The sequence below is a fragment of the Corvus kubaryi genome, unplaced genomic scaffold, assembly GCF_017639235.1.
Source record: "Corvus kubaryi isolate FWS band 111438036 unplaced genomic scaffold, C.kubaryi_AGA036_p1.0 split3-73, whole genome shotgun sequence".
NCBI classification, from domain to species: Eukaryota; Metazoa; Chordata; class Aves; order Passeriformes; family Corvidae; genus Corvus; species Corvus kubaryi.
Genome location: NW_024582091.1, coordinates 21,138,263 through 21,165,703, shown reverse-complemented (window position 1 = coordinate 21,165,703; position 27,441 = coordinate 21,138,263). Strand labels below are relative to the sequence as shown.

General features: G+C 38.3%; 1 long non-coding RNA gene across 3 annotated transcripts in view; it reads left to right on the top strand.

Moving 5' to 3' along the window:
• Positions 1–15,015: 15,015 nt before the first annotated feature.
• Positions 15,016–27,441, top strand: part of LOC121659152 — a 103,120-nt gene continuing 90,694 nt past the window's right edge. For all 3 annotated transcript variants that reach the window (XR_006014183.1, XR_006014182.1, XR_006014181.1), the window contains exon 1: positions 15,016–15,279. This is a non-coding gene — a long non-coding RNA (uncharacterized LOC121659152). The remainder of the gene's footprint in view (positions 15,280–27,441) is intronic.

The following is a 27,441-nucleotide window of genomic DNA, read 5'->3' as shown; positions in this document are numbered from 1 at the left end:
AGGAGGGTAGCTTGCAAAATGCATTAGTAGTAAGGCTCATAAAGACAGTGCACCTCAAAAAAACTTCGTTTATTGAGGAGCAACCTTAAAGAAAAGTGTTAGTCCATATGCCTGCTCTCAGAACAGAAGCTCCAATTGGTGCACTGCTGCTTTTCTGGGAACAGTCTTGGGAGACATCAAGCTGAAAGTGACTGTAATTTCAGCAGATCTTGTTTTATTCATATTATGAGTTTGCTTAATCCTTTATTCTTGAAATGCAGTTCTTACTTTTGCTGGATTCTGTCAATCACAAATTCTTACCGTATTCATTGTCACTGCTGTCCAAAGTGCTCTTTCTTTTGGATTCTGAGGCACTTCTTTCCAACTCTGCTCTTCAACAGCTGTCAATATTGTGTACCTCAGATGAAGTTTTTGAACCCTTAATGTTTCCTTCTCTCTCCCCCATCATTCTGAACCAGTTATACTTTTTCTGTGGAAAAGTCTGTCAGTCACGAGTGTTACCCCACCACCTTTTGGTGATGCCACTTCAGTCATAGTTTTGATTATGCATGAAGCATTCCAGTGACTCTTGCTTATATGTCACACTTCTTGCCTTACTATTGAGCCATTTAAATTTGATGGATGAATTTAATAATGATAGAACGGTGGGAGAAATCAGAAAATATAGGACAATGGATCAATCTCCTCTCATTGTAGATGTTCAATCTGCTGCTTTCTTCTCCTAGTTTAAAGCATTAGTCACTAGATCAGTAGACAGGCACAAAGTTGCTTTCCCCTTTCCTATGAGGCAGAATATATTCTAGGTCAACACAATATCACTACATGTACAGGAAACAAAAAATTTATTGGTGACATCATCTCACTCCATTCATTTTCTCACCTACAAGAACATCTCTATTCTCACCTCTGCTCCTAGAGTCAGGTAGAAAACTTCAGTGACTCCTGAAAATGTTATGACAGTACACATCTGAAAAAAATACAGCATGCATGTTTATAATGCATGTTTCATTAAATAAGTGCTCACAATGTATATTCAATAATTGGACTACTCATTGCACATGCAGCATTCATCATGGTGTATATGCACAATCTGTTCTGGCACTTCCCACCTTTGAAAATGTGACTACGCAAAAATAATGTTGCTGTTTAATGTGGTACTGTGCAATAGCACACATCATTTTAAAGGAATATTTTCAAAGGCAGTTTCAGACTTGGTCATGAAAACAACCCTAAAATAAATGTGCAATATTAGTTGACTTAGTGACACAATTTCTTGATATTGGAGTATTCTTATTCTGAACTGGAGCCATACTGGTGTGACCAGAAGGACGCCATAAAATTTGACTATATATTTAAGCACAGATAATATCAGCAATAATTCACAAATTTTAGGGCTCTAAATTCTGGTTTAGTTGTGCATTTCTTTAAAACTCTCATCACAGGGATCAATAATGGAGGCAAAGGAAAAACTCGAGTATCGTTTTCATTCAATATTAACGAATCAATATTGATCTATATTAATAGTGGTCCCTGTAGGCAAAGTTCACTGCAAAGGTACAGAGGATGAGAAACCAGTTGAATAAAGTCACCTGCTGGGCTAACAGAATTGCAAGAATTTATCCACTCTGTCATTTAACTGCAGTTTCCCAGCCTTCGCTCCTGATGACTCTTGTTCACTTTAGCAGTGCATGCCTCTAACCCATTAGATTTGACAGTCACAGATGGTTTCACAGAAGTTTTTCTGGTATATTGGCTACAAAAGCTGGTTTGGATTGGGATCAAGCTGTTTATTGCTGAGTATGATGTAACACATCGATGGTGGTGAATCAATTATGTGTTTCTGCAATAGCCTGCACGCAAAAATAGCATTTACTGCCAAGCAGTAAAATTATTAAGTAGAAAATCTGGAATCTATTTTTTTCAGGTGACTAGAGAGAACATTACCTTTTAAAATCATCTGGAGTTTCCCATAAGCCATCCAAATTTACAGCAAGGTAGGCAGCATGCTCATCAGCTGATGGGTATAATGATGAGTTATGGGCTAGTTGCAGTAAATCTGGGTGTACTGTCATACCCTGCACTCCAGTGACCAGATTGTCACAGACTGTTTGAATACCTTTCTTCTTCCTCAGGCCCAAACATACTTCATCTTGAGCACAAAGCTGATGGAACAACAGTATGTGCTTGTCCCTGAGCTAGGCAGCTACTCTCTTTTTCTGTGGAGGATAATTGAAAACCCAGTGAAGACAGAGAAATTTCCATATGCCTTAGAGCCCACTTTTGATATGGGATTTTTTTTTTCTTACCTTTAGCCCTCAGAAAGTTTGTCTGCACAATTTAATGCTTCTCCCACAGAAAAGCCTTCATTTGTTCTGTTCATTGCTTTTCATTACATCTGAACAGAATGAATTTAGTGCAGATTCTGTCAAGGCACTATTCCCCATTCTGGTAAAACCTAATATAGCAAACTGTTCATTTAGTCAGACATGACTACCAGAAAAGCAAGCTAACAATCAAACAAACAAATCAACATCTTAATTTGATAGGAAAAAAAGTAAGCATAAAAAAAAATATAAGAGCATCACAGCATCATGGTTTGGGGTTTTTTTTTCAGAATTCTCTTTCTTATGCCATTGGAATATCTGGTGTACAGAGCCTTTTGGTTGGGTAGAAAATTCAAGCCTTAAAAAATGTTCATATATTGTCTTAGTCTTTTATAATAATTATATTTGATATGTGATATGTTCTAAGTCATTAAAAAATCGTCACCCTCTTCTGGGGAAAAACAAAGATTTAATCATGTTAATTAGTAATTTTTGAAAAGGTTCAGTCAAAATTGATTTCTTAAACACAGTCACCATTAAAGTTTTTTAAGAACTGCATGGTTAGTAAAATGGGAGTGCATACAGAGAGTCCCTTAACACACATTCCCTCGTCCAAACAGCTCTGTTTAGCTTCTTTTAAAGGGCATAGAGCATTTTCTCAATGAAGATAAGATGTGGAGGTGGGATTTCTTTTTTTTTTTTAATTTGGTCAAAATTATGGAAGAGCTAAAAAGACATTCCATAACGTTTTCTGAATGTATATTCTCCCCAAACACACCTATTACATCTCTCTCTCTGTAAGCCACCAGGTACTGGTAGCTATATTCTTTGTACTCCATTCTTATAGTACACTGGCTGCTTGATAGAAAAAATTCCCCTGGCACACAGCCTTATTGCAGCAGCCAGACATATTAGTGAGCACTAATCTGCATCTACCATTACTTAGATTCAAATAAAATTTGACTAAACAAGCTCAAGTTCAAAATTCTCTTCCTCCTAGTCACTAGTGGCCCAGTTCCAAATATGTTGATGGAAAAACTCTCAAGAGCTTTAGTAGTCTTTGGACTGAGCTGTCAAATAACCACATTATAAATCCTATTCTTTTTTACAGTCTCTTTCCTTTTGACCCAAGAGTAGAAAATCAGGCTATTCAAAATGCTTACCACACACAGCACTTATTCTGCAGTGGGAATGAATCTCCATTTCAGATGCAAAACCCTTGGGTAAAAGGAAGGGATACAGTTCACTAGCTTTTATGTATTCATCAGAGAGATGAGGGAGGTTTTGATTATACCTTTCATTCATCAGAGGAGATGTAATCTAAGGTGGATTTCCTTAGACAAAGCATTTAGGAAAGTCAAAAATCTGTGAAATATGATCCAGGCCACTTAATGTAGGAATCCGGATACATTATTGGCAGTATATGAATTCTACAGGAAGGACTAAAGTAGCTGTAGTTGCATGAGACTCAGGCTATCTAGCGGTACAGATACATTCTAAATAGTATCTGTGGTTTAACTCATAACATGATTAATTCTTTTAGTAATAGAAGGTGGTGACGCACCTTATGACTTTCTCAACAGCTTTGCACTTAGAAGACTTACCTCAGAAATCAGACCTCAGTTGCAGGATCTCCACCTGTGGGTAATGAGGTAAAACCAATGTCCCCTAAATCCTGGTGTCTGTGGCATTCTGCTGGGAGCAACCCCTGTGTTCTAGATGGTTCTGATTTTGATCCTTAACTGTTTCGGCCACCATCTCTTGAAGCTGATCACTGCATTTGGTGTAAAAGGATTATAGAGTCTTATTTATTTGACATTTAGAACTTTTATTGGAAAGTCCATTCACCTAAATACTCATAAGATAAAATCTGAAAAATTCATTAGGACTAGGACTATGGCAAATTGTAGGTCTCTCCTACCTTGTCTAAGAACCCTGAAGAAAAGGTAGGGATTAGGTGGCCCCTTTCCCACATTCCTGCACCATGATCCTTCTCTACATGGTGACAGTGACTGAACTTGAACAGCAACAGTAGGCATTCCGCATATCTGCACAATGATCACCTCCACAATTTCCTGGTAGTGTGGGTACGTACCTACTAAGCTTGAGATGTGCCCAGAACCCAGGGAAAATGGACAAATGGACAAATGTTTATTAATGCCATTATACAAAGGGTGAAACATCCCATTGCTGTGACCTGAGGTTCTTACATACTATAGCATCACAGGAAAATATATGAAAAGTATCCTGTCTGCATCCAGCCTGTTAAAGAGAGATTCAGCTCTGCACTGACTAGAGAGCCTGCCCACCTGTAAAGCAGTCTGCACAATCTCTTCCCCTAAACCTGTTCCCCTCCGTCTCCATTTTGCAGAAGACTAAACAAAAGGATCACATTGATCCTTTGCATCATCCACATGAGAAATGCTTATGTGAATATGTTTTACTTTTGTCATTTCTGTCAAAGACATCTGTTCTTATATTCAAATATTTCTTGGACCATATAAAGACACAAAGCTTTAAGTTACACTACAAATCAAATTAATGTGGGGCAAAACATCACACTGTCACACATTTTCTGAATAAATAGTATCATACATGTGGTGTTGTTCAAAAATCAGGCCTTTGTATTTAGAAACTTTTTAAAGATTTTTTTTAAAATCAGAAATTATTTTTTCAATAATTATTTTATTATTCTGCATGTCTAGCTTTATTTGCTCTAAAATATTAAGTGCATCTTCAGAAGCATGTACAATGCCCTGGCTACAAGTAATTGATTGCAGTTTCTACTACCAGAATTATGCTAAGATTTGCAACAGAAATTGGAATATGTCAATTAAAATCTTCATCAAGCTGTAATTTTTCAGATGGTAGGTCTGTAATAGAATCTCCTTACTTATTTTTGTAACTATGTTTGGTGGTTCCAAAGTCACTGGACTATTGCAACTCTTAATCATGAGAAGATCACAAGGTTCAGTTTAATTAGGTAGTGTCACTGGATATATTAATTTACTGCAGTAAATTACAGCCAGGCTGCATTACTCTCCATATAAACACATTTTAGAATTCACTAAGAAAACTTGGCTGGTCTGAGAAATGCTTTCTAAGGCTGGTGTCTGTTGTGTAACAATTCGTGTCATCATTTTTCTTTATCGATTTGGTCTTCCCTGACAGAGAATATATTGCTTTATAAAAATCTTGACTATGAAACTTCATTCAAACAAAACACAGCAGTGGCCACTACATGCAGTTTGAACTAAAAAAGGTAGTAAAAGTTGGAGCTTTGATGATATAAAATTAAGGGACAAAAAAGGTGTGCTCCATTATCGCTAGATAATAAAAGACATCGGGTCATACTTCAGCTCATTCAATGACCACCTTGTTTATTCATAGCACTGAAGAAATGATTACATTTTTACAGAGGATAAGTACTACAGCTTTCAAAATATCATCACGTTCTGAGACATTGATGAAATTAGGACACTAGATTAAATTAGCTAATACTTAAACTGAAACATACATGTAAGGGTCATGTTCAATGAACAAAATTCAGAATACTACTAAAATGTAGACTACTGAAGATAAAACCAGTCTTGAAAACACTTCTTCATCAATGCTTTTGAAATTGGCCACTTGAACTTCGAAAACTCTTGCTTTGTGACTCTGAATATACTTAGGAACTACACAGTTTAGACATGTCAAAAAACTCATGGTTAAGCTCAACCATGGCTCAAGTTCCAAAAATATAGATAATCCTCTGACTAAGATTCTAGAGACATCTTATATTGAAATTATTTATTGAAGATGGATTTTTATTGCGCTGACAGACTCAAGATCCCCAGAAAATGTGTCAATAACATTTTTATTTTCTTCTAAATCAGAAGCAGAACTGAAAACACATACTTTGGAAATCACACAATGCAGAAGATATTTCTGCAGGGACTGGAGTTCATTGCTGCTGTGTGTGTGAGAGCATTCAAACCATTTTGCTACTGACTGCTTTGGCATAAGAGGGATAGGAGAGAGAGAAACAGAGGAAAGTTTCACCATTGGCTAAATTGTGGGATGAGAAGAAGAACTCCCCTGGACTTGAAGGAGAGCACAAGAGCAAAGTTCAATTCTGTAAATTGCCTATGTTTGAAGGGCTACTTATATTAGAGTTTGTACTTCCCAATAGAAAAAAAACCAAAAAAATCTCTAGAACACATACTAGATTCTCCTGAGGGTAGGATGTCTTTGGGCTGATGGAGTAATTAGGTCAGTAGCTCTTTTTCCACTGGACAAACCTAGACTAGTCATAGGACAATTCCTCCAATAGGAAGCAACCTTCACTGTAGTGTTGGGTCCTGTTCAGTGACACACCAATTCCCAAAGGAGCTTGTGTCTATCTCTAAAGGAAAATGAGCAGGGGTTGTTTGTAACCTAGAAGTCCTTAGTTTGTTATATTCATTCTTGACAATAAGAGGTCAGTCCATTATTAGACTTCATGCTTCACAATCAAAAAAGTACTTTAATTTGTCCTAATGAGAACAATTACAATAATAATTCACTTTGGAAATTAAAAAATGTCTTTGTGTTAAAGCAGAACAGTTACACCTCAGTTAATCGCCGTAACTGGAGTATTTAATTTTAGAATAAAGCCCTCTAGTTTAGTTCTAATTATTTTGCAAATAAAATGTGTATAATTGGTAGAATGATGGGTTGTTTTAGAGGAGAAATACAGTCTCCCTAAGCTTGTTGTAAATAGTGGATTTTGCACAGCAGGTTCTTTCTCCTAGTTCTCAGTGAGAACCAGGTGGTGGCCCTGCTGCACTCTGTGCCAGTAAGGGCACAGCACATATCGGGCAATTCACTGAATAGCAAGAGACAGAAGTTTGGCCAGCAAGGTTCAGTGAGAGAAGTCTGTTTGTTCGACCAGCAAAAGAGAGTGTTCTTGACACAGGTCTTCAGGCACATGAAAGGTTTCTCAACAGATTTCGTTTCCCTGGGAGGCAGGTATTACTGTGTAAAGTAAAACACACAGCTGCAAAAGGTAGAGGTTACACAAACAATTTGTTTGCTTTTCAGTAAGTTTTCAAATCTATGTACAAATGTTCTATGTACCTTTAAGCTTTATCAGACTTATATCCTTCAGTATTTGCTGTACTTTTCTAAAGCAGTTCCATGGTAGAATTACCTTATTTTACGTCCATATTTGCTCCTCCTATTTTATTCTATTCCAGTATAATGTAGAAATTACAAGAATATATTCAGGGTTTCTGAAGAACTAAAATTAATCATTAATAATACCCACATTTTACCTAAGTAGCCATTTAAATCTAAGCTACAAATATAATTGAAAAAAAACCTGAGTTACTGTAATTTTTACTTTATATTTTAACAATAGATAATTTTAAATGTTATACTTTATCTGAGGTGTTATAAAGAATCATGAATGCTAAAATTTCTTTAAACTTTCTAAAAAGAGTCTGAAAAGCTGTGAGAACTATTTATTCTGAATTTTTGAGTTAAAGTGCAATTTCCTCAAAATACTTCTGATTTCCAAAGATTTCTATTTTAAGTAGTCTAAAAAAAAAAAATTGCTCCTGAACTGAAATAAATTGCTTTCTCCTAAAAGTGCTATGAATTATCATTACCAGATTTATATATAATCTGAATTTCTTATCAAGGAAGTTAATATCCATCAGCAAAGTTAAAGGGCTGCAGAGCTACCCAAGCATGTACTGCTTGTTAGAAATTGTTTTACTGTTCTTAAAATAATTTTTTACCCTGGGTTTGAAGAAATCCACTGTACTCAAAAGAAATGCCTTCTGGTTTGCTGCAGACAAAAATCTAAAAACTTATTAACTGCTAAGACTTACAAATCACACATTTAGATGAAGTTTAAAATGCAATTATCATTGTGATTGCATTTTATCTTTGATGGCAGTTCCCAGCAACTACAAATACTGAACTTTTCTAATAAAGAAGTACTTTTCTTGTTCTCATTATTCAGGAGATGCTTTCAATATTTTTCCTTAGGATTGAAGAGCCCATTGTTAAGTGCTTAATAATAACTGCTGGTGCCTAATGTTTTTGATTATTTTTTTCTAAATCTAACAAGTATGGTCATATGAGTGCTTTCATGCTACCATTCATTATAGACAAACACAATTCTCTTTTGTTAGAGACTGATTTTATGTAGGACTGTTAGCTTGGTGTTTCAAAGAAGAACAATGTTCTAGAAGTAAAAAAAACTTTGGAAGAAGCAATATCCCTACATTTTCAGTGCAGAAAAAATTATATCACAAAGTGCCTAGCTAGTTTAAACTCTATACATATCTGTGTATATATAATTTTATGTATACAACTTTTACTTTTGCAGCTGCAGTAGAAGGCAGTAAAGCACACTTTCTTGAGGACTCAAACCTTCTGAGTGACACATTATCACCTAATTTTGAGTTAGCCTTTTATCCTTTTTCTACTGGCATTCCTGGACAATTCCATTTCTATTCCTTTTCTCGAGCAGAGCTGCTTGTCACAAACCAAAGTTGGAGAGTGGTAATAGGTCTCAGTCATGCAGGCACCTCTGCCAACAGAAGTAGAAATGTGTAGACCCCTCTTCAAGGTGGAAAATTTCACACACCTTACATCTCGCAACATCAAAAAAATAATTAAGGCAGAAAAATATGAAGAAGAAAGAGATTTCTAAAACTAGAGTACAGGACAATTAGAAGGATACATTTGCACAATAGGAACTAAAGCTTAATAACATAGCTCTGATGATACCAAGTGAACACAGTAGGAGGACCTAGATGTAAACTGGAATTTATTGTTTCAGCCGCACAAATGCAGCCAAAAAAGATTGAATTGGCATAGCTCTCTAGCGTCTCTACTGGTTCAAATCGAAAGCTTCCCTTTTTTTTTAATTTGTAGCCTGTTCCTAGTTCTGCTCTGTCAGTGTTTGTTGTATCAGTCACAGGAGAAAGAACTTACCTGCAGCATAGTCAGGACCTTGGTGTGACTGCAAAGAACAAAATATACTTCCATTATAATGTGGCCAAAGATTCAAACAACCTTTCCTTCAAACCAAGGGCTTTGAAGGAAAATACTTTTTCTTGTTGTTTTATTTAAAAAGAACTGTCACTATAAAACTCTGTGTTTTACTTTGCTCACAGGCACAGAACAGCTGTCAAATGGTTGCCACTGGCAAGTGTTGATTGAGCTGAGGGTCTGAAACCTGCTTCACAGGTATCCTGATGCTGCAAAATGTTAAAATTACAAGGACAGATTGTAAATTTAGTCATAAAGAATGTACTCAGACACTGACAGTCTTCCTTGAACCTTCTCACCAGTAGGACAACACTGTCATGGCTGCAGAAGGGGCCTCATTAGGCTTGTGAGCAGGTAGAATATGCTTGTACAATATTATTTTGGGTGTGCTCACCTGAAGATGGTACCTTGCTGCCACAGCCTATAGCCAGCTGGCCAGACAGAGGTTGTGCCCTGAAGCCCAGACAGGGTGAACATGCAGACAGATGGTTAAATCAAGTGGGTTCTGACTCTAGGGCATTCTCTAAAACTCTATAGGCCTATTTTACACGAAACTTTTTTTATTTTCCACGTATGTTCTGATTTGCCTAACATGAAGCAGTAGCTTGCTGCAAATTTAAATAAAAATCAACATTAAAGTGGAAAAAAGTTATAAATAAATAAAGAACTTTTGAGAAGGAGCTTTCGTGAAGCTGCCAGACAGAGACATAATGAAAAAAACTTACAGCTCAAAAAAACTCTGAAAAGTGGCAAAGGAGAGATGTTTCTTGGGCAGAACCCTAGAGTGCTTGGCTCTGAAGTTAGATTATATATGACCACTGCTGTGCAGGAAAATATGCAAATAAATGCCGATGGTATTTCTTTGACTTCAAGTCAGCAAGGAAAATACCTCATCAAGTCTCAAATCATGACTTTCCATGCACATTCTTGCAAGTTTTTTAGCTATAATATCATAAATCGTATAAGAAAAGTCAATTTGAAGGGGAAAAACCAAACAAACCGGATAATGAATATCTGAATGACCTTTTATATTTCTCTCAAAATATTAAGCATGGCATAAAAGCATTCCTCTTAATGTCTCTGAAGCCTTTTCTGTGAGAAAAGATCACTAGAAACAGGGATTTTTTACACAATGTGCCATTGCTCCTAGCCAATGGTAATATGGGAAATGCAGATTCAAGCAATAAAGAGTTGCGTTGGTGTGAAAACATTAGCTCAAGAAATGTACAAATGAGCCAATACATTTTAAAGTACCAATTAATTAATAATAACAAAAGATGACCCAAGTAAGGACACAGAGGCATTTATTAACTTTTGGTACTCTTTTCAGAAAATATTTCTCATTGCATGTGATTCTGGCACACACTTCAGAACAAATGATAGCTCCTTCCAATTAGATATTTGAAAGATACAAAGAGCTTGGGGAGGAAACCTGATAGCATCTTAGATTAGATATCTGGAAGATATAAAGAGCATGGAGAGTAAACCTGAGATTTATTATCTAACAGTGAGATTATATTGCTTTTTAACTCTCAGGCACATTGGAGCAGCAGAAGTAGCTAAAGGAATCACATAAGAATTCAGATTCAAAAAAGTGCAATCTGTCCTTTCTGTAGAGTTGGCAATTCATTTCTTTATTCCCTTTAAATCATATCTACCTGGAACACTGCTATCTGGGTAGGACAAACTACCAACAAGTGTTTTATTTTATTACCTTTTTTCCCAAACTCAGGATTCAAACTCGTTGTTACCTCTTGCTCTCTGACCAAGAGCAGGTAATGCCTCCCCCCCAAAGAGAATGGCTTCTTTATAAAGCTGAGCAAGATTAGAACAGTGGTTGTGTAGATCTCCTTTAGACTGCTTCACTCACACAGGGGTTAAAAGGACGTGGAAAATGGTGTTTAGCAGCACCACCTGGTGGTAATGACTTCTTGTAGTTATTTGTAGCCTTGCAGCTATTTTGGGGAGGCATCTTGCCTGCGGGGCAGAGGGAAGAAAATTGTGTCAGGACAGCAGATAGAAACAGTGTAGTGACGTATTACTACTCTTAGCAGTCCATTTTCCTGGGGAAATGGGAAAGTAGGCACTTAAATCGTTGTACTGAATGTCCCATGAAATAACAGAGCTTCCTTCTGCGTAGAAATGTGGCTGCAAGGGAACAGGGTGTCAAACACGTCGTTCCATAGGAAAAAGCAGATGTTTCAGCCCTCTTTTCCAACCTGGTAAAGAAATCCTGGTCAAGAAGGGGACATTATTTTCAGAGACGTAAAATTTGGTTCTTTCAGCACCTTAGGAGAAAAAAACCCAAGCTTATCAGCTTTGAGTTACACTTGATGTTTGCTATTGGTTTCTAAAATGCCAGTGAGTAAGAATTGGAGGCTAGGACAAAAACCCTAATTTATCCACTCTTCTTTAAAGAAATTTTGTTTTAAGAGAAACTACCACGAGGGAAAAAAATTATTATAACAAGAGGCACAAGTTACTCTGGGGATGTTAAATCACTATATTGATAAATAACCTTAGAAAAAGAAGAAACATGAAGCTGAACTTCAGCCATTGGGAGAATTCTCACTGAAACTGGGAGGTTTTCTCTCTTTTTTTTTTTTTTTTTTTAATTGCATTTCTTCTTAGTCATTTCTCCGGTTAATATATTCAGAAAAATGAATTATTCACAAAAAGTCACAACCTCCCTCAAACCCTATTGTATAAGATTTACATGCAGCACATGAGGAAATCTCTGTGCCAAACTCCAGAAAATGCAAAAGCCAGAAATGCTAAAGAGAAGGGTTTATCATCTACTTCTCCAAGGGATCCCAGTACCCATGAGAGGGAAGCAACACTCTTCAACCAAGAAACACATCTCTAGTGCCACTTGTTCCTCTCCCCCCACCCCAGCTCTGCAATAATTTCTGTCTTAATTGCCTTTCTTAGAAGGCAAAGATGATGATCACAAAATTACTCCTGTGATCATAGAGATGCTGGATAACCCTTCTGGATTTAGTAGATTTGGAATAAATTAATTTGTGCTGCCCAAAGGTGTTTGTGATAAATGTGCTCTAACCATGTGGGCACTCTGAGGTAGGAACTCTACCATCTCCTCCTTGTGCTCTTCCATTTCTCATGAAATAATTAAAATTCACTGTGCCAAAAGGAGAGAAAAAGAAAGAATGAGTACACAGAGAGTCCAGAGCACCAGTCTCTGTTCCAATTAAATCTTAATTCACAACACTTGCACCTCCTGTTGCTGTGGTGCTCCAGGTAAGCATCCCTCAAGTCATCTGAAAGCCATTCTTTGTCTTTCACTGCCTGTCCCAAACCAACCATCAGATACAACATTTTGTGTGCAGCTCCGATCAGTGAAGGGTTTGGTAACTTACACAATGCCAACAACTATGAGTCAAAACTGTTACAGATCAAAAACATCTGGCAATTTTCTCTATTAAATATTAAAAATAGAAAGAAATTAAGTAACGTACAAGCACATCGCGATTAAGAAAAGAAAATAAAACCTTTCACAGCCAAAAATAACTGCCAGATTTTGAGATTTATCATGGCAAATGATGAACAGTGTGATTACTACCTTTACAGAGTGGCAGATATTAATTTTACCTTGGAGCAATTTGGTAGAGATTTAAGTTTTTCCTTTCCAAAGAAAAAACTCGTTTAGAATTGCTCTACTTATACCATGCCTGGAGAAGAGTAAAGCAGTGACAGCTTTCACATAGAAATTTTCTGGTAGCCTGGCCTCAATTCACCTCTCAGTAGGTACTTTAATATTTTGCTGCCTCACTTGCTTTAAGGTACTTGGCATCACAAATTATCAAATAATGGAAAGGATTTCCATTCTGATACTATCAGCAAAGTCAAAACCTGTGAATCCATATCCAAAGCTTCATCCAAAGGGATGAGTACCACACTTCCTAACTACTGCATTAGCTTTCTCATGGATTAGAAATCTAGTGCAGAAACTGTGAGCAGTTGTCTGCCATCCTGAAAAATATTGCAAAATATGCAATTTGTAATTAATACCCATTTGAGCAAGAATATATATTACAGAAAAAATACCTGACCTGCTCTAAGAATCATTTCAATGTTGCAGAACCTAAGTTCTGGTAAGTTGTTTCAGTGACTACTAACCACCATGCTCTTAGCTACAAATTGATGTGTTATTTCCACTGTGGTTTTTCCCAAATCCATTGTTCAGATTTTCACTTTAATTATATTGTCATGTCATCCTTTCCCACCCCACTCCACTGAAATGGGGAGGAGAATCAAAAAAAATTTTACAAATTCTAAAATTTGTAGATTGAGTTTAATAATTGGGGAGAAAAACTAAAATAATAATAATAATAATAAAATGGGAAAGAAAGATACCTCCACTCCCTAAATATGAACTAAAGTCCTTGACTTTGGCTGACTGATTGCATTTCCTCCGTTTATTTGGACCTCTCTTCACAGAGGACTTTAACTTTTTTCCATCCAGTGCCCATGGAGGAGAAAATACCCTGATCCTTTCCTCTGGAGCAGTTACCCTTCTGGCTGCCCATCACCTCCCTCCTACCAGAGGTTACTTTTCTGTCAGATCTGCAACTGTTATGTTTTTAATTACTTCTGTCAGCTTGTTCTGTTGGAGTGACAGGCATTCATTTAAATTCTTCTATTGCCAAATTTTTCTAACCCAGATCTTTTGCAAGAAACATGTAAGGGAGGAATGAAACCTGCAGTTATATGTTGGCCCATCTGAGGGGGCAGGAATCTCTAGCAGGAATATCAGGGACAGTAAAGGTAACATGGCTGGTTCAACCACAGGCAAGGGAAGGCTGCTGGCAGCAGGCTGAGAAACATTCTATTCCAGAGCACATGGCTGGGAAGGGGTATATCACTGAGAAATATTCCACTGAGGCCTTCTCTTTCCTTTGGATGCAGAATGCCTTTCACAAATTGATTATGTTTTTCCTAGCAGCCTTTCTCATGTGTCCACTCTACTGAAACTGTTCAGGTTTCTCATATTCCTATGTGTGCTGCAATTCTGTGACAGGGTATAGGGGGAGTGTCTGGTTTTTAGAGATATTTCAGAATTTTGGGATAATATCTTTTTCCTACAGGAGCTGAAACGGTAATGTTGACTCCAAATTTATTCAACTGAGAAGCATCTTTGAAATGAGAGAAATCAAAAATGTTTCAAATCAAAAATAAATTTCTATTAAAAAAAATTCAGTGTGAAAGGTAGTTCTAACAATAATGCTCTGTTAGAGCTACAGTTCTGTTTTTTCTTGGCTTTAAAAGACTTCCATTCAGGTATTTATTTATGAACATTTGCAGCCAAAAAAGTGGACTAACCCTTCAATTAAAACAAAGCATGCATTCCTGTAGTTACATGACAGGAGGAATTGAAAATACTGTTTAAGCAACAACCTTTGCATATCAGAACCAGAAACAGATGTCATAATTTGAGAAGCCTGAATTGGAGGTGTCCAGTCATGTCTGCTTCAATACAGTTCAGCAACTGCCAGGGTTCTTTGACAATTACTGTGATGTTATGCAGAGAATTTCCATTTCCTGCTGTTCTTTCCTATTTTGTAAGAAGGGTTCCCTGAAATGTCGGGGGGGGGAGGGGGAGGGGGTGTCAAATGGTGAAGATGTAAATGTTGTGGAACTCGGAGTAGGCAGTAAAACAGGTATCACAATTTTCTGTGATTTTTAATCCTTTTACATGGAGTGGGATTTTGTTTGTTTGTCTGTTTGTTTTTCTCCAGCGTAAGTACGGTACTGGGGGCTTACACCGACATTCGTGTGTTTGGGGATGGGCACAGCAGCAGGTTGCGCGCTGGGTGTGCCCCGCTGGTGCCTCCTGTTCCGCCGGAGGTCGCCGGCCGAGGCGGCAGGACCGGGATGAGAAGAGGCTGGGAGCGGAGCACGGCTGCAGGTAAGCTCTCGGGGCTGCAGGTGAGCTCTCGGGGCTGCAGGTGAGCTCTCAGGGCGGGCCCCGGGGCAGCACCTCCCGTCAGCCGGGGCAGCTCTCGGGGGCGATGGCAGCCGGGAGCCCCGGGCGGGGCGGCGGGACGCAGGGAGCAGCCGGGGACAAGCGGAGAGCAGCATCGGCAGGTGGATCCCAAGGCAGAGCCCTGGCTGAGGATGCTGCGGTTTTCTGAATTTTTGCGCTCTGTGTGCCATCAGCCATGAGGGGTTTTTTTCCCTTTGGTTTTTGTTCGTTTGGTTTTGACTGTTGTTTTGTTTGGTTTGTTTTGCTTTAAAAGAAAACGGACTACCTTTGGATTGATGCTTGCCTTTAGTGAAAAGGTATGCCCGTGACTTCAGTGAATGCTGAAGAAGCTCAGTTGACTGGGGGAATGGTGAGAATCTCTCCCTCCAATCCTGTCTTGGAGAACAAGATGCTGTGGCACTATTTAAGGCAAAGTGCTTCGGATAGTGACTATAGAAAGAAGCAAATAAAAAGAGTAAGGAAATATTTGTGTGATAGGAAAGCTATGTTTCAATTCAGTAATTCAAATTTTTTTTAAAATTATAGTTTTCCTATGTTCTTTGCTCATTGGAAAGAGACAGGATGCTTTTTTTGCTGGTAATTCATTGCCTCACATTTATTGAAGACAAAAATGTCTTTAATTTGTGTCAGAAACTGAGCAAAAAAATTAAAAGTAGAGGGATTTTTTTTTAAGGCTGTTGTGCAGCATAACCATCAAGTATTAACATAAGGGGTAAAAATGAGGCAGGGCTATTGTATTTGAATGCTGTTTCTTCTGACACTTTACCTTATTTTTGTGCACTTTAATATTAGATTCATGTGAAGTCAAGTCATACCACATGAAGAAAAACATCTTCAATTAATAGTTTAACTCAGATTCAATAAATATCTGCTTTATAGTACCAGCTAGGGAGTAGCCAGAGTTTTTACAGAAAAAAAGTCTGTGAAAGTGTTTCTTTTATTGAATTTGCATTTGTCTTACATAGAAATTTCCAAGCAAATCTTCTGCTACAATATCATTAAAATTCAGTGACCTAATGAAAATGTCATATATTGAGCAAAATTGTCAGTGTTTTCTAGGTTTCTGTCATTATAGTCCATCCCTACCCCAGCCCCACCCCACCCCCCAGGCCACCTTCCCAAAGAAAGGTATCTATCAAAAGGATAGATGTTTGTCTATACCACCATAGTTTGTTAATTCAAGGTTATTATTTTGGATAGGAAGTCTTATTAAGAACAGAAAAATTTAAATAGTTTGGAAAGTTACAGTTGTTCTCTTGGATGAGTACTAGTGAAAAGTGTAAACCCGGTTTACCTGCAGTTGTCTCTAATACAACCCAGTAGGCAGTAGACTATATGGGAAGTCAGGGAAAGAAAAAAGAATCTGTTTTGAGTAAAGCAGGAACAGCCAGAAGCTTTCATACCTCTCCTGGTGGCAGGCAGTGCATCACAGAAAGAGCAACAAAGATTATGCTTTACAAGGAAATGTGGTATCACTTGGCTATTGCCTGGTCTTGATGTTTTGTCCATGAGGTTGGTTGTGTGGGGGCACAGACACAGTGGTACAGCAACTGCAGTGAAAAAGGAAAATGTAGAAGTGTGGAGGGTTGATGGTGGCTGAACTCCAAATAGCCACCAAAGCCACTCTACCACTTCCCTCCACAGCTGGACAGAAGGGAGGGAATATAGCAAGAAAAGGCTTGTGGGTAGAGATAGGACAGAAGGGACACCCATCAATTACCATAATGGGCAAACCAGACTCAGCTTGGGGAACATTAATTGAATTCATTGCTAATCAAATCAGTGAGATAATGAGAAGTAAAACAAATCTTTAAAACACCTTCTCCCCACCCCTCCTCATTCCCAGACTTGACTTTATTCCGGAGCCTCAACACCCTCCCTGCAGCATCTCAGGGGGAGAGGGAGTAGGGATTGCAGTCAGTTCATCACGTTGTCTTTGCTGCTCCTTCCTCCTCAAGGGAAGACTCCTCACACTCTTCTGTGGTGGAAATCTGCTCCTCCCACAGGCCAAACTGGGCTGCAGAGGGACCTGCGTCACCTTGGTCTGCACCATGTTCTGCAGGGGAATCTTTCCTCTGCACCTCCTCCTCTTTCTCCACTGACCTTGGTGTCTGCAGAGCTGTTTCTCACACATATTCCCACTTCCTTCTGGCTGCAAACACGGTTCCACAGTAACTTTTCCGCCTTATCTTAAAACTGCTAGCCCAGAAGTGCTACCACTGTTGCTGACTGGCTTGGACTTGACCATCGGTGGTTCCATCTTGAAGCAAGATGGTATTGGCTCTGTTGGAAATGGGGAAAGCTTCTGGCAGCTTCTCACCCCTGTAGTCACCCAGCTACCAAAGCCTTGCCCCAGTAAACTCATTACAAGAAGCATAAATAGCAATTCTCCAGGTTCTGTGATAAAATCCCAGTGGGTTCAAATACCAGGACAGACCCTAAGCAAGCCAAATATTAGTGTTTCTGTGTTCTCATTTATCTTGGTGTCCAGTTCAATGGTCATTCCAAAATTTAGTTCTATGTCCAAGTAATGGGAAGTGTCCTGTATCCATCCTTATAAAATTCACGTCAGCTGTTTACATTTATTTGCCGCTTCAGGGTCTTCAGCCTCTGTGGGTGTAAGAGGATGACCTAAGCCATTACCTTAAATTTCCAGCACTGATCTTTTCATCATAGTGTGGATGGCCTTGTTCCTTGATGGTGGAAGGGTTTGCATTAGTGATGATTTACAGAGCTGAGCCAGGTATTCCGCAGTCAAAACTTGTTCTTCAGTTCTTCGGCCAAGTAGGTAGACCTCTGCTTAATTACTTTCCTTCTCCTCTTGACACAGCTACCCTCACCCAACTGTTAATACACTCTAGCCCTGTTTATGAACAATCTTATACATTTTTTTATTTTGTTTTATTAATTTCATTTAATTTCTTCCTAGAAATAAGAAACAAAGCATTATCCCTTGCAAGAAGGGTACAGTTAATACACAGGTAAATTGCTATTTCTCTCACACTTGTGTCAGCAAATTAAATTGACCTGTTCCACAGCTGCTATTTTTTTGACTGCTTAAACAATAACCCAAGGGGTTATGCAGGGCAGGCTGCTCACAGCAAACAAACATTGCAAATTCTCCAAGGGAAGCATAGAAACACAGTCAGGACTCTCTTGCTAGAAGCACCTCAGCATCCCCAGAGTCCTAGCATACCCATTCAAACCGATTTATGATACAGGAGAAGAGTTTTGTTTGTGTGGAGGATGACTAGGTTAGACAGTCTTCAGAGCACACTTATTTTAATAAATTTGTAGGCAGGTTTTTTAAAGAACTTTAACAGTGAAATCTTTGCATTGTTTCAATAACCTTAGACAAATAGCCGGTTAATGTTTTTTCACCTTTATTGCCCACCAACCAAAAGGGAAATATATTCTTAGCCTTTGTAAAGTTAGTTTAGTGATGAACCTCATGAAGTTCAACAAGGCCAAGTGCAAGGTCCTGCACCTGGGTCTAGGCAATCCCAAGCATGAATACAGGCTGGGCAGAGGTGATAGAGAGATGCCCTGGGAAGGACTTTGGGGTGTTTGTGGACAAAAAGCTCAACATGACCCAGAAATTTGTACACTTACAGCCCAGAAAGCCAACTGCACCTTGGGCTCCATCCAAAGGAGCATGGCCAGCAGGTTGAGTTAGGTAATTCTGCTGCTCTACTCTGCTCTTGTGAGACCCCACCTGAAGTATTGTGTCCAGCTCTGGGGCTTCAAACACACGAAAGACATTCACCTGTTGGAAACAGACCAGAGGAGAGCCACTTAAGTTGAAAACAGCTGGAGCATCTCTCCTATGGAGACAGGCTGAGAGAGCTGGGGCTGTTCAATCTGGAGAAGAGAAGACTCTGGGGAGACCTTATAGCACCCTTCTACTACCTCAGAGGGACTTACAAGGAGGCTGGAAAGGGACTTTTCACAAGAACGTGTAGTGACAGGACAAGGAGGAGTGATCTTAAGCTGAAGGAGGGTTTGATTAGAGAGTTTGATTGGAGGATTGATTTGGATCACCCCAGCCAAGAGAAGAAGTCAACAGTGCACTTTATTAGAATAAACACTGTGTTACTGAAAGGTGTATCTTGTCTGATTACAAATTTATTTAAACTGTAATGGAGTTATTATGTCAGAGATTTAATTTTGAAAATAACATCATCCTGTTCTTTCAAGTACAATCCTGGATGTAAAAAGTCTTTAGGTGAAATTTTTTTTTACAAAGTTTAGATAATTATTAAACAATAGTATACACTTAGATATGAGATTTAGATATTGATATCCAAATTATTAGCCACAAATAATTAATTTCTCTTTCTACTACAGAACCAAGTCCTAAAATCACTGAAGAATGAGTGAATTTCATCCTTTCTGTCAGAATTGTACGCCAGGCTTGATTAACAGATCTTGAAGGGGATGGCACCATTACTAGGTCTGATTTCCTTCTCTGGGATTATCTGTTCAACAGGCTTAGCTGGAAATATCCTCATTGTGTTCACAATAATAAGTTATGAAGTGAAATATATTTTTTTATAAGATTTATTGCTGAAAAACTAAAGGATGACTGCATTAAGGAAGTGAATTGCCTAGCAAAGACAAGGATAGAAAGTTTTTCATGTTCCCTTTAGTCACTGATGCTTAATTCTCATTTAAAAAAATAGCTAAATCATGACTATACATAGCAGTAATTTATGTCTGCTTACACTTTTCTGCTATAAGAAAGCATTGAAGTGCATGACTGACTTCAAACATATTCAAGGAAATCAAAATTCATGCCTTCTTCCTGTGTTTCCATTAGAATTGGGAGCAATATTCCCTCTAGCACACAGAAAAGCTAGACTAATCTTTAAACTTTAGTTGTGGTAATAGCAAGGGATTACAATGTTTTACAGAATTCTTTTAAGATTAGTTGAAACACAGTTTTTCCTGCTTTGAAAACTGCATTTCTTCCCCTGACCATTTTAATAACAGAATTTTATCTAACTTTTGCCAATTTACAGCAGCTTCCTAGAACGCATTGCTGTTTTCCAGCATCATCTTACTTTTGGAAACAGGGCCTTAGTGCCAGCTGAGGATTCTCACGTGGCAGGATTAATACCTCAAGATATTTTTGTTGTATGCTGAGAAAGTGAAATTGCTGAAGTTGCTAATTTCTGCGGGGGTCATAAAATCTGACTCAACCATCCTTTACGCAAGAAAATACCTTCTAATATCTTAATTATAGCATATGGGTTTTTTCCTATGTTGGGAAAAACACCCAAGCTGCTGATGCCTAAGTCCAACAAACTCTAAATCCATAAGCATGTATCTTGAGAAGTGGCTTTTAACTGTGGTGCAAATTTTACATAAAAAATATGATGCATAAAGCGAATAATCATCACACTCTGCATGGACTAACAGAGAGACTCCACCCCTATGTGCTGTGCTTTCAGAGGAAAGATTTCCAAAGGCCAGCTGAGGACTAAGTGTCTGTCAGTCCCTGAGTTTTAGTAAACTTCCCTTGAAACTAACAGAAATTTGGTGCCAGCTACACTCAAGAACTCTGTAGCTCATAATTGGAATGTAGAAGGGGACAAATATGTAAACAGTACATCTAAAGTGAACATTACAGCAATATGACTTTTTTAATGTATGAATAGAGAGGGAGAAAAAATTGGTTATAGTGTCTCTAAAATAATAGAAGGAAACTAACAAGGAACAAAGAAACAAAGATTATTATTTTCCCCTGGTGAATAGTCTTTGTCTAACTTAAATAAAAGTATGAGAGGCAGAGGGAAAGGACACAGACAATGACTTGAAATAAAAAGAATATAATTTAAACCATATTTGCTTGAGAAAATTACAAGCATTCAAATTTATGGGCATGAACATTTATACTCAGGAAAAGAATTCGGAAATAGTGTGTTAAAAAGTTAATGTGGTATTTACCAACACTACAAAAGACAGACACAAACCTCAGATTTAAATTTTAGCAACATCTTGAAAAACAATCGTTAAATTCTCACCTTCTACTAACAGATCTGACTGTACTCAATGGCTCTGCTTCTGAGCAGTCTCTTCTCTCTTTATTGAACACATTTTCTCATGCTTTTTTTACTTATTTAACTTTACAGAGATAATTCATTTAAGGGAGAAAGAAGCTAGATTAGTTCTCTAATAAAGTAGAAAGTTATTTGCAGTAGTAAATGCTTTACTGGTAGTAAAAAATTATAAAGAAAGTACCTTGGAATTTTAGCTCCCCAATTTCATTTGCATGTCTGCCAGCTAGGGACAGACATTTTTAAGTGTAAATTAAAATTATTATATTATCTGCAATTTATTGGGAGAAAATATGAGAAAGTTCTAGTGAACCTTGCATATAATATATGCCTGTGCAGTGAGATTTCATTTAAAAATTTCTAAATCGACGACTTTTCCTGGCCCTCCTTGTGCAAATGACTTTCATCCCTAGGGAATAGTAGAGGGAATTCAGATATGTTACTATTGAATTGGAAAGAAAAATGGTGAAGAAAACCCGGCGAGGGTTCAGTGTTAACCTGAAGTACCAAATAATCTTCATCCCAACAACCTAGAAAACTGGTCCTTAGACCCACAGCTCTGGAGACAAGTATTTTATGCAAACCCACTGATTTGGGCGGAGTACCTGTTGGGATAATGCCTATGGCTTTGTATGAAGGAGGAAAATATGATCCAGGCAACCCCATTAGTCCGACTTCATAATTTTGAAAACAGTCAGGTTACTGAAAAATAAAGAGAATCACATAAAATTTCAATTATATTTAGGTACTTCTTTTCAAATTAACTTGATTTTAGTAAGGTAACTTCGTACCTTAATATAGTAGCCAGTGGTAAAAAAACATTTCTTAGAGTAGATGGTAAGTGTCACAGCACTCTTCAGCTAGAGAAGGTATACTTGCAACTAAATGTAGAAACTGGAAGAAAATTTTTGAAACCTCTAAAGAGGGCTAGATTTTATCTTAGAATATAAGTTATCATGATGGAAGTTATTAGATCTGCTAAAGAACAATTTAATGAGTAGAAGAATTACAACATGATGAAAAAATAGCTAAAGTGTGGAGGGTACTAGGAAATGGTGATAAAAAACAAGTTTCCTGAAAAGATTTTCAGGTGAAAATCAGTTAATGTGGAATTTTCAGGGACTGATTGTGGGGATAAGCAGATATCATATTTTCCCTCAGAGACCTGGGGCAAAGTGTAGGATTGTGTCAGTAGTATTCCCAGTGACACCCACTGGGGAGATGTGGCCGATGTGAAGCAGCACAAGGCTGTCAAAGAGAAAGAACCAGATGAAGAATAGAGGAGGGACGAGAGCCATAGAAATGTGTTAACTCTGAATTGCACAAACCCATAGAATTTTTTTCTTACCAGTATTCTTTTATAAATAGGAAGCACTGCTCTGAGAAAACAGAGGAAAAGCTCCTGGGATTACTGCGGGCTGTTATTAGGCTAAAGCTGCGTGAGAAGCACACACAGCTGTAATACATGTAAGGCTTTGCCTTTCCAGGGGAAAGAGGGACATGCTAGTGTATTTCTCCAGGACCATAACAAGGCCTGCAATACAACTCTCACCAGCTGTTTCCAGGAAAGATAAGATACTCAGACTGAAATCAGAACAGGAAAAAAAAAAAAAAAAACGAACAGAAAATAAGTTTCTAGAATCAGAAGAAGGGAGAACTATTCAAATTCACCTAAATCTGGGGTTTTTTTTCAAAAGAGGCTCAAAGGTGTATGCTTGGTTTCTATACTTCGGGATCAGAAACAGCAGACCAGCTAACGGATTTTTTGAACTAAAAGCCAAAACTGGTACAAGAGCAATTGGGTAGAACACAGGAGGTACTAAATGTTGATAACTGGAAGGCGACTTTTACCTTCCAGAACAGTGATGTTCAGTGATAGCCTTTGGTAAGAGTGATGGAAGTAAAAACATTATTTCTGAGATGAAATTACTTTGTTATGAGGATGTCTTTGCTGATCTTGTTGCCTGTGACAGCTGGTAAGTCGACACTGTGACAAGGGTTATCTCTTTCAATCTGAAGTTCCTGGCTTTCCTGTATTTAACAAACACATATATCTATGAAACCACAACACGTTAAACAATGCACCCCGTGCCCTACAACATAGCTATTCTGTTCTTCATTCCTTGCAGAGATGGAAAGCTAAGTGTCTTTACAGCGAGACAGTGTGCTGTCACTTTTCTCTAATTTCTAAGATTCTGTTTTAGATCTGTTTCAGAAATCCAAAATTTTGTGTTAGAAATGTGGGACTTCCCATGATGATATTTGGCACAGCAGCTGATACATGCCTCTAAGTGATGCTATCTGGCTTGACTCTGAGACTTAGGTAAAGAGTAATATATTTTTGGACCCAAATATCTTGGACAGATTTCTCTAGCTATTGCTAATCTAATGGTAAACATCAAATGATATTGTTATCTAATAACCAGCGAGATAATTGAGCTATTTGTAAGTATTTATTGCTAGATACTGTTAAATGAAGGAAAGCACAGAGGCAAAGATATAGCCATTTCTTTGTGCAGTTTCTCATAACACATACTAAGCAAAATTCAATCTCACAAGATTTTATAGGGCTTACTGTCTTGGGGTGACTTTTCGATGTGTATCCCCTGTCGCCGCTCTATGCCCAGACACAAATCCTGCGCCTTTCTGTGCCTTTAAAACTGGGTGCGAGAGAAAGAAAAAAAAGCCAGGCGAACTTTTCCCAGCAGTTTGTGCTCCAAGGTCACTCTACTCTGTCTGCTTCTGCGGCAGCAAGCATGGAGGAAACACCCTTTTTGCTGCTTTTCTGCCAGCTTTCAGCCCTGTTTCTCTGGAGAGAGATGGGGAGTTAAACTTTTTTTTTCCCTGGGACTTTGGCTTCCTCTTCTTCTCTTCTGGAACTGTTCAGAACACACCGGGAGACCGTATACCATTGATCCGGAGGGGCGCCCACACTGACCCAGCCCTGAAGAGGGGAAGGGAGAGACCACACCCGCAGAAAGGACTGTGAAAATTTACCTGGTTCTCTCCACAGCAAGAGGTTTTATTATTTACCATTATTCTTTTCCCATTGTGCATTGTGACTGTTAAATAAATAGGTTTTTTTCCTTTCACTTTCCTCCTTGGGAAATTCTTTCCGAACCTGGTGGGGGAGGGTGGCTGTAACCTGCCTTCTATCAGAGGACATTCATTTTGGAAGTTCCTCCAAATTTGTCTCAAACTGGGACAATTACCCAATTTGAAAAGAATTCAAGCAAAGTTTTTCAGCCCAAGGCAAATCATCTCTCCTTGCAGAGACACTAGTGGAAGTAATATGATTCATCTTTGTCATATACCTATCTAAGAGAACATGAATTGCCCCTGGACTTCTGTTTCCCTGCAGTGCTTATAGGAGCCAAGATGATTCAAAGGAATTAGATGTCTAAATTTCCAACAGAGAAAATTAGCTTAGAAGAATTGCAGCCTCAACTGAAAGGAGAAAAGTCTTTCCTGATAAATATTGATGTGTTTTTTCATCCACTAGCAGAAAGTAACACATACAGACATGATCCAAGAGGACACACAATGCATCTGGACCAACACTAAAGGGCTGAAAGATAATGTGAGTATAGGACTTCTGCTTTTGGAACTGCTCTTCTCAAGGACTGAGGATCTAGGTAGATTCCAAGTGAGTGCAGAAAGGAAAAGGACTGTGATTACTATCAGAGCTGGAAATTTAAAATTGTTTCCTCCAACTCAAGCTGGTTTGCTGAGAACAGTAAGAGTTTGTAGGGGAGGATGGGCCTAGGTGGGAGGATGGCTTTAAGGCTGGTTTTCCTTGCTATTGCAGACATAGCCCATAAGAGATGCCATTTTCACCTTTCTTATGTGAAGGAAGGGTATATGCCTGGGCTTTTATATGTGTGATACCTATAAATCATCTTGTCTTTGACCTGAAAAATCACTTCCAAATTAATACTTCAAGTTAATGAAGACTTTCTGTCCAGGAAAGGACAGAAAGTCTTTCTGTCCAGGAGGGCCTATATAAATTCTGATGGCAGCATGTAATGCAGTCAGGGAGGCTAAATAAAAACTGATGACAACACATTATCCACTTGTCATGTTCCTTGAAGTTGTCACTGGGGAGACAGTATATGGATTATTATATTATCATGTCTGCTAAACACTTATCTTTATAAAGGATTGGGAACATTCAGATCCATTCTTAATGAGTTTAATCCGTTGAAATAAGAGTTGAAGAGAAGGTAGGACAGATTTGACATATTCCCATATTTTACAGAACAGCAATTGTGTTTCTGTACATGTTTCATAGGGTGGTTCAGAGATGAAATTAACCTGGCATGGGTAGAAGGATGAGAAACTACTGAGAAGCTTTGAAATTTGCAGCAAGACGGTAGAAAGCACTGAAAGGACAAAAAGAAAAAATTTAAAATTAGGGCTATCACTATTCTTTTTAGGGGTTGGGGAGGAAAGGTGTGGAGGAGTGGGTGTCTGGGGGTTATTTTTGTTTAGTTTTTTGTTTTTCTAAAGTGTTAGTTTTAGCAGAAGACAAGCACCTCTGTCTTAAAAGATTAAAAAGTTATAAATTATAAAATGTGGCAAATCTTTTTTGAGATTATAAAATTTACTGCATAAGTTACCATTTAAATATTGTGGCTCTGACATCACAGGCAACAATACAAGAACCTGTGACAAAATACATGCCCCAGCCTCTGGACATTGATCTAAAATGGCATTGCTTTCTGAACCTCAGCATAGAGCATGAGACAGAGGACATTACAACATTCCCCTTTACATCAGTTGTGGGAGCACAATTATTCAATGCGTAATTTTTGCTGATTGAATTTAACATTGTGCTGGTTTTGGCTGGGGTAGAGTTACTTTTCTTCATAGTAGCTAGTCTGAAGAAAAAAAGAGTATGGGGAACCCAGGTGAGTTTGAAGACAGAGGCACAAACAAAAATGAGCTGTGAGGTTGGCCAGTCACTCACACTGCAGTTTCTTGAAATAAGGGTGAGCTGAACTTCTCCTCTCCATCTTCCTCAATGATTTAACTTGCAAGCCCCAGTGTTTGTCTCCGAGCTGCATTAATTCACCAACATGACAAAACAAAAACAAACAAACAAACAAAACCCACAAAAATAAAAAACACCAAAAAACCTGTAGTGGTTCATGCTAAACCATGACAAAAACAAAAACCAAAAAACTTTACAAATAACTGGGCCTTTTAATGCATTAAATAAACCATGGAAGAGTCTGATGAGGTTCAGAGCCAACAAGAGTGTTCTTCTAATGCTACATTTTGGGGCCATTTTGGATTTGTGCTGTAAACACTGAGGATAACGGTTCTGATCCAGTTAATGAGAGATGCCTCTGCCAGAATTAAGATGTAAATAAGACCATATGCTGAAATCAATAATATAGATTTTTTTAACAATAAGGTAGAGAGAGAGATCAAGTAGAAGATGGTCACCACCTGTGGATCTGGTGGTGTCCCATTGGTCCTTCTTCACCCTAGGCTTCTCAGTGGTGGGGGTCCCAAGGTAATTCAAAACTTTTCACTATTCATACATCTTAGAAAACAAAGGAATTAATGCTAATTGGCTACACAGTTCTCTAATGCTAATTAGTCTGCATGCTCAGTCTCCCTTTTCTTTTGGTTTTCTTGGGTCAGTGGGCAATGAGAGTTGTGATCTCCCCCTCCTGGAATTACCTTTTTCCTAGTTGGAGCTGATTTCAGCACAGTTGTTGAGTTGGCTTTCCTTATGGCCTGTAAATTCTGCATACTTTGTGTTGATTTTTAGTAATATATTCTTCTCCCCCAGCTGTGTTAACCTCCCTCTAGGTCTGAGTTAATGCCAGGACAAAAGTAACACCTTCATCTTATCTCAAGTTCCTGCTGCGGCAGCTTAACTTAGAGTCCAAGTTCCAGGTATCCATATCCATGGATGCATGTTTGGGGGGCTTTGGTGGTGGTCACAGATGCCATGTGCCCCATAACTTGGGGTGATCTTTGTTTGACTGGAGGTATGTGTACGAGAAGTTGC